Here is a 9,229-nt window from a genome sequence, read left to right on the forward strand (position 1 = left end):
AGATAGCCCAGTTTCGCCGCACGAGCCCCACTTCGTGCGGGGGGTGGCAGTTTGGAATTAAAAATTCCTATGGTCAGGTGGACTCGAACCCGGGTCCTCGGGATTACGAGTCTGGCGCTTTACCACAAGACCACACTGCCACCCTCTTGTACCTCACATACATTATATACACATATTACATGTATAAATTTCAATTTTTTATACTTCAACAAGCGTGAATCATATAAAACAAAAGTAGATTGAAATTTATTCTACAAATAGCGAGAATACTTCGCCTGAGATTACGCGTCACGTGAGCGATCGGCGGCTCGGCCGCTGAGCCTCGAGCGGTAATGGGGGTACAAAAGGCGTCGGCGTCGCCTCGGGAATCGGCCCGAAATGTGCAACTAAATAATGTGAATCATTATTAATTGTAGGCCAAACAAAAAAATACGTGTCTTCTTTTTTACGGAATTTTTTTCGGAAAGGAATTGTCAAAAAAATAGGATCGTATAGGTCAAAGCATGAAAATTTCTGCAAGAGGGATCAACATAATTTTTTACTACAATTTTTTTATGTTTATTAATTATTTTTACATCTCTACATTATTCCAAAGATCGTTCTTTGATTATCGTGCAACGGCAACTCAGATTCACGCCGAGATACCGAGAAAGCATTTCCAGCGTAATAACATCGTCGATCGCGCGAGCTAAGTGAGAGCGACAAGGAGGGAGTAATATTCTCCCTCTCGCTCGGCACTGCCGAGCGCTGGCGACACACCGATAGACCGAGCGTCACTCTGTGTGCGCAGTGGAGGGGGGCGCATGCGCGAAAAACCGGGCCGGATTCACATCACTGGCGGACACTTGAGAGCGTCACATACATTTTTTTATTTTTGAGTTTTTTTTACCTACATTTTACGTCGACTGTGTATATCCACATGAAAAAGAAAATAAAGAAAAAATTACATTAAGGCAGTTGAATAGCAGCATAACAACATTGTTGAATAGCAGATTAAAGTGTAATTCTAATTATACAATTGTACAATTTATAATTATAATTTCGTGTATTTAGCAAAAAAATGTAATACAAATGTATGATACATCGCATATGTATAATGTTATAATGTATATTGTACATGTATAATACATCTATGAAGAACTTGTTATATGCTCAAAAAATTTAACTTCATTTATTAAATCGGTAAATTAATTTTGAAAATATTATTGTAAAAAAATAAACATGTTCACGTGTGAGATAAGAATGAAAAAAAAAATAGATATTATAAGAAAAAATAATTTCTTCTTATATTTTATATTCGCAATAAGTTTATACTTGTTACTCATCGCAAGATGAAAAAATTTTTTCATATAAAACAAAGTCGCATGATTAAAAAAATAAAAAAGTGAATAAAAAAGTATAAAAATATACGATATCGCAATCAAAAAATTGTTCACATAAAAACTAGTCACAAAATAAAAAAAGATACGTAAACATGCAAATTTTTGAATTATTTATTATATTAAAGCCTGAGTTCCATAAGTTTCTGCAGATTCCCTCCAAATTCATCAGTCGTATCTATCAATCGTTGTTTCGCTACATGTTGTTCCGACCACAAATGTGCACGAAGATTGACGATATCATTTATCTCCGTTAGACACAATTTGCAGTAAACAGGTGCAGTGGTCGCCTCAAGCGAGTTTCTGTACGTGCAGAGAATATAAAATATTTATATCAATATAAAGGACAATATTTTGTTTATATATTTGGAATGATCCAAATTCAATGGAATATATTTAAATTGATTGTTAAACGTTTTAAAGTTTGTGCGAAAGAATTTTTAAATGAATTGTTAGTAACGAGACATTGTATTTGATTCTAAGGCTGCATTCCAATATTCACTGCAAGTACTGAAAATCTATAGTTTACACGTTACGCACACTATAGATTTTTAGTACTCGCAGTGAATATTGGAATGCAGCCTAAAGCGTTTTCCATCAAGTACACAATATAAGGAAATTTTAAAAATATATATCTTTGTCAAATGGTCGGTTCCGGGACATCCTATTTTTTTAATATTTCTCAATGCGCCCTAACACCCTGGTTCTATTCTACAAAGGAAAATTAAATCAATTAATTACTTATTGAGATATTGGAAAATAATGTTTTCCAGGACACTTTCGTAATGGTATATTCCAGGACAGTAATGTTACAGTAATGTTTCCAGGACTGGCTTGGAAAAAATATATACTTTATGATAGATTCCAAGACATGTTATATATACTTTATGGTAGATTCCAAGACATGCACCATTTTATGGTGCGTTAGTTTCCAAGACACGAACAATTTTTGGCCATAACGTAAAATTACTGACTTGCGGGATAATGTTTACAAAATACCGTACCTTATGTTTCCATACCACGTTCCTAAGTGTCAAGAAGTATCTTAAATCCCTTGAATATACGGAAATTACGAAAATTGATATGTACAGTTGTATGACATAACCTCTTTCGGGGTACAAGCACATTTTTGTAAATGCGAAATTATTCACTTGCGGGTTGACGTGTGTGGAATACCGTAAACTCACATTCTTTTGCCACGTTTCTTAGACGCGCTGTATATACGTAAATAAGCAAAAACAGACATGTAATAAATTATGGCCTAACGTTAGTTTCCAGGACATAAACATTTTTCATAAATAATGTGAAATTATTCACTTGCGGGTTAACGTCTGCGGAATCGGATTGACGTGTGTGGAATACCGTAAACTCACATTCTCTTACCACGTTCTCAAACGTTAAAATGCATATTAAACGCGCTGAATATACGTAAATAAGCAAAAACTGACTTGTAATTAATTATGGCCTAACGTTAGTTTCCAGGACATAAAAATTTTTCATAAATCATGTAAAATTATTGATTTGCGGGATAATGCTTGCGAAATAACTTAAACTTATGTTTCCATATCGCGTTTTCAAATGTTAAGAAGTACTTTAAACCCCTTGAATGTACGGAAGTTATCAAAAATTGATATGTACAGTTCTATGACATAACCTCTTTCGGGGTACAAGCACATTTTTGTAAATGCGAAATTATTCACTTGCGGGTTGACGTGTGTGGAATACCGTAAACTCACATTCTTTTGCCACGTTCTTAGACGCGCTGTATATACGTAAATAAGCAAAAACAGACATGTAATAAATTATGGCCTAACGTTAGTTTCCAGGACATAAACATTTTTCATAAATAATGTGAAATTATTCACTTGCGGGTCAACGTCGGCGGAATCGGGTTGACGTGTGTGGAATACCGTAAACTCACATTCTTTTACCACGTTCTCAGACGTTAAAATGTATATTAAACGCGCTGAATATACGTAAATAAGCAAAAACTGACATGTAATAAATTATGGCCTAACGTTAGTTTCCAGGACATAAAAATTTTTCATAAATAATGTGAAATTATTCACTTGCGGGTCAACGTCTGCGGAATCGGGTTGACGTGTGTGGAATACCGTAAACTCACATTTTCTTACCACGTTCTCAGACGTTAAAATGTATATTAAACGCGCTGAATATACGTAAATAAGCAAAAACTGACATGTAATAAATTATGGCCTAAAGTTAGTTTCCAGGACATAAAATTTTTCATAAATAATGTGAAATTATTCTCTTGCGGGTCAACGTCTGCGGAATCGGATTGACGTGTGTGGAATACCGTAAACTCACATTCTCTTACCACGTTCTCAAAACGTTAAAATGTATATTAAACGCGCTGAATATACGTAAATAAGCAAAAACTGACATGTAATAAATTATGGCCTAACGTTAGTTTCTAGGACATAAAAATTTTTCATAAATAATGTGAAATAACGTCTGCGGAATCGGATTGACGTGTGTGGAATACCGTAAACTCACATTCTCTTACCACGTTCTCAAACGTTAAAATGCATATTAAACGCGCTGAATATACGTAAATAAGCAAAAACTGACATGTAATAAATTATAACCTAACGTTAGTTTCCAGGACATAAAAATTTTTCATAAATAATGTGAAATTATTCACTTGCGGGTCAACGTCGGCGGAATCGGGTTGACGTGTGTGGAATACCGTAAACTCACATTCTCTTACCACGTTCTCAAAACGTTAAAATGTATATTAAACGCGCTGAATATACGTAAATAAGCAAAAACTGACATGTAATAAATTATGGCCTAACGTTAGTTTCCAGGACATAAAAATTTTTCATAAATAATGTGAAATTATTCACATGCGGGTCAACGTCTGCGGAATCGGGTTGACGTGTGTGGAATACCGTAAACTCACATTCTCTTACCACGTTCTCAGACGTTAAAATGTATATTAAACGCGCTGAATATACGTAAATAAGCAAAAACTGACATGTAATAAATTATGGCCTAACGTTAGTTTCCAGGACATAAAAATTTTTCATAAATAATGTGAAATTATTCTCTTGCGGGTCAACGTCTGCGGAATCGGGTTGACGTGTGTGGAATACCGTAAACTCACATTCTCTTACCACGTTCTCAAACGTTAAAATGCATATTAAACGCGCTGAATATACGTAAATAAGCAAAAACTGACATGTAATAAATTATGGCCTAACGTTAGTTTCCAGGACATAAAAATTTTTCATAAATAATGTGAAATTATTCTCTTGCGGGTCAACGTCTGCGGAATCGGGTTGACGTGTGTGGAATACCGTAAACTCACATTCTCTTACCACGTTCTAAGACGTTAAAATGTATTAAACGCGCTGAATATACGTAAATAAGCAAAAACTGACATGTAATAAATTATGGCCTAAAGTTAGTTTCCAGGACATAAAAATTTTTCATAAATAATGTGAAATTATTCTCTTGCGGGTCAACGTCTGCGGAATCGGGTTGACGTGTGTGGAATACCGTAAACTCACATTCTCTTACCACGTTCTCAAACGTTAAAATGCATATTAAACGCGCTGAATATACGCAAATAAGCAAAAACTGACATGTAATAAATTATGGCCTAACGTTAGTTTCCAGGACATAAAAATTTTTCATAAATCATGTAAAATTATTGATTTGCGGGATAATGCTTGCGAAATAACTTAAACTTATGTTTCCATATCGCATTTTCAAATGTTAAGAAGTACTTTAAATCCCTTGAATGTACGGAAGTTATCAAAAATTGATATGTACAGTTCTATGACATAACCTCAAATTTCGGGGTACAAGCACATTTTTGTAAATGCGAAATTATTCACTTGCGGGTTGACGTGTGTGGAATACCGTAAACTCACATTCTTTTACCACGTTCTCAGACGTTAAAATGTATATTAAACGCGCTGAATATACGTAAATAAGCAAAAACTGACATGTAATAAATTATGGCCTAACGTTAGTTTCCAGGACATAAAAATTTTTCATAAATAATGTGAAATTATTCACTTGCGGGTCAACGTCTGCGGAATCGGGTTGACGTGTGTGGAATACCGTAAACTCACATTCTCTTACCACGTTCTCAAACGTTAAAATGCATATTAAACGCGCTGAATATACGTAAATAAGCAAAAACTGACTTGTAATTAATTATGGCCTAACGTTAGTTTCCAGGACATAAAAATTTTTCATAAATCATGTAAAATTATTGATTTGCGGGATAATGCTTGCGAAATAACTTAAACTTATGTTTCCATATCGCGTTTTCAAATGTTAAGAAGTACTTTAAACCCCTTGAATGTACGGAAGTTATCAAAAATTGATATGTACAGTTCTATGACATAACCTCAAATTTCGGGGTACAAACACATTTTTGTAAATGCAAAATTCACTTGCGGGTTGACGTGTGTGGAATACCGTAAACTCACATTCTTTTACCACGTTCTCAAACGTTAAAATGTATATTAAACGCGCTGAATATACGTAAATAAGCAAAAACTGACATGTGATAAATTATGGCCTAACGTTAGTTTCCAGGACATAAAAAATTTTTTATAAATAATGTGAAATTATTCACTTGCGAGTTAACTTCTGCGGAATCGGATTGACGTGTGTAGAATACCGTAAACTCACATTCTCTTACCACGTTCTCAAACGTTAAAATGTATATTAAACACGCTGAATATACATAAATAAGTAAAAACTGACATGTAATAAATTATGTCCTAACGTTAGTTTCCAGGACAATCTTTTGTACATAATTCGTATATGTATACATTTTTTCCAAGACTGTCCTGGAAAATATCATTAGACATATTATGTTTCCAGGTCAGACCTGGAATCCACCAAATGTCTCGGAAAATGCTATTAGGTAGTAGGAGATGTCCCGGTACCGACCATTTGACAAATATATAATTTTATAATTTTACTGATTTGCTAGATGATTACAATAAAAACGTAATAATGTACTTACTGATAAGCTAAAGCCTCCAATTCCAACGAATTACTGATTATTTCTTCGAGTCTATCGAGTGTATCGTTTTTCTCATTCAATTCCAACGCTTTGTGTAAACCGTATACATTATTTGTCCTCAAAGTTTCCCGAGCAGGCACGAGAAATAGAGTCTCGTCGTATCGACTCCACTTATTAAAATTACTGACTAGAATTGGTTCTATCTTTTTACGATTTTTGTATAACAAATCGTTTAACGCATGTTTAATTTGATTCTGACAATTTACAGTCACATCACGATCATGATGAGCCTCGTCGTCTACAATTTCAGATTTATCATTGAAGAGCATCGCAATATTCATCCAATGGCGAAGTTGGTTAATCTGCCAACAGAAGGATTACAATTTATGTTTAGTGCATTGATTATATATTGCAAACAAAAGAAACGTTTCAGATAAAATATATCCGAGAGTATGATATAAATGTAAAAATTTTAAATATTAGACGTACCTTTCGCAAATCGTCCATCGTAAACTCGACGTCAAATAACGTTTCCAGATCGTGTTCGGGAAACAAGCTCTCGTTCGTTGTAGAATTGTAATTATATCCCAATCCACACAGAACGCCTGTGTAATAAATGCCCATCGGACTACGTCGCAGTTCCATGCACGGTGTAAAAATTAAAATAACGAGCGACGCGAGACCAGGCGTAGTGGGCAAGAGGGTTGTGTTTCGTAGAATCAGGTGCAACATGTTCTTGGAGTCTCGTGAGATGTTTTGCGCCACCAGGAAAAGTTCTTTTGGACTCGCCGGGCAGAGGTCGAGTAGAACGGAGTTTACCGATGTGAATTCCACAGATATCATTTTTCCCATTTCGTTCTTTACTATATGGGTCAGGCGAACTTCTACCGGCGAAAAGGGCCTTGCAATTTTGCCTCAGATTGATATTCGGAATCTTCCGGTAAATCTGGATATGGCTTTTCGTCGTACATGTCGCGTCTGCACGACGACGACGACGGTTTTTCCGGATTGGAAGATTCAGACATAAATTTTTTATATGCCTTCGTGAGCCCAAGTTCCTCGGCTCGGTGACGAGCATCCGTCTCGCTTAATAACTTTACTTTGATCTGATTCCGACAATGTCTCATCTTGACACAATCTCGAACGAAAGTGTAATCGTCCGGTGCGCGAATCTTCGGCTCATGTTGGATATAAACGCGGTTCGACTCGTCAAAGGACACAGTTATGTTCTCCGGATTTTTGAGCTCCATATGCTGTCCAAAGATCTCCTGAAATCTCTTAGAGTACAATGATCCGGGATGTCGTAACGGCCATCCGTGTAAGACAACCGTCGTCGGATCGCGGCCACCCAATGTCTTCTCTATATCCCGCTTGTGATCATTTACGTTATGTGGGAATTTGATGAAATAATTAGGCTAAAATGCACCGGCGATTATCAATTTAAGTAGAAAAATACGTTCGTTACTGAGGCTCTCCCAAGTATTTTTCTCGGAACCCATCGTTTCTATTATGCCGAACGTGCGCAGCTTTTCTGTTATTTCGCATATAAAGACGTCCATCTCGCGTAACGATCTCACGCGAAGACTATTCCTTCGCGCCCAATCTCTTTCCTCGTTAGGACTGCTTATATAGTGAGATACCTTATAGTGTCGCTACACCTTAAAGGCGTTTAAGCATGCTATCGGGTCGCTTTGGGAATTAGCGGCCCAATACAGTTTCTCGTGATAGGTCGACTCCAAATTGAAAAATTTGATTTCGAACATATCTTTAACAGTCATGCTAGCCGCGAGAATAATCGCGTCTGATAAAACCTCGAAAACATAGCCCAGAACAATTAATTTGGTCACGTGTACGTCTAACGGGAGACTGGCCATTACATGACCCAAGGACGTCAAGTGCCCATCAAATTCTTGCATTCCTCTACGTAATGCACCAACTTCCTTCAATAATAATATATTTTGTTTTATATTACTGAGATTAGGTGGATCCAGAGAAAGAGCAAGGAGAGCTTTCGGCTCGCCCATATCCAGCACTTTTGTCTTGAGAATTATATTTGTGAGCGGAGCCCTGAGCATTTTCGGAACAGATTCTGCCTGTAGAACTTTCTGAAATTTTCAAGATAATGTAATTTACAGGTTTTGCGAAAGATCAAGATCAATTAATTTCAGTGTAAAGTCTATATTCACTTCGTAAAATGCTCTTGGCACCATTCTGTATACCTTACCATCCATTACGCGGCCTGTACGACCGGCACGTTGTTCACAATTTGATTTGCTTGCCCAACAAAGTTGCAAGCATTGATAATTGGTTCCGGGCTCAGTAACGATTTGTTTTGTCATGCAAAAATCAATCACTGAAAAAAAAGTGAGAATTATATACCTATAGGTGGGTAGAATGAATTTATAGATATAATTAGTCTGACGAAGAAATATTATTCACAATCTCGACGATTAACCGACAATACATACCGTATTTAACATTGGGCACGGTAATGCTGCTTTCAGCTGTGACTTTTCTATATAAAATTATATACACCAGTATATAAGGTCTCTCTCTCGTAGTGGACCGCCTTGGCGCGGCGAGAGGGCTCCCCGTTCGGATCCGGCGGGTCATGTCCGGTGGCTTCTGATGGTAGAAGTCACTGTGGTGACCCGTTGGTGAGGTGCGGGGTCTAAGAGTCTACCCTTCCTGCCGCCGGTCTATGGACCGGAGTGGCGGGAAGAATGGGAGCCCGGCGACTTCCTCAGGGACTGGCCTTCGGGTCGGTCCCAATCGCCGGAAGGGTTGGCGGCCCTGACTTCAATCGCCCGGTCGGCCGGGACCGAGAGGGGGGAGT

The 9,229-nt window shown here is 37.0% G+C and overlaps 1 pseudogene; it reads right to left on the reverse strand.

The window, feature by feature from the left end:
* Positions 1-1,090: 1,090 nt before the first annotated feature.
* On the reverse strand, positions 1,091-9,006 carry LOC139816935 (probable ATP-dependent RNA helicase spindle-E; annotated as a pseudogene).
* Between the last annotated feature and the right edge of the window lie 223 nt (positions 9,007-9,229).

Source organism: Temnothorax longispinosus, chromosome 7, assembly GCF_030848805.1.
Source record: "Temnothorax longispinosus isolate EJ_2023e chromosome 7, Tlon_JGU_v1, whole genome shotgun sequence".
Taxonomy (NCBI): Eukaryota; Metazoa; Arthropoda; class Insecta; order Hymenoptera; family Formicidae; genus Temnothorax; species Temnothorax longispinosus.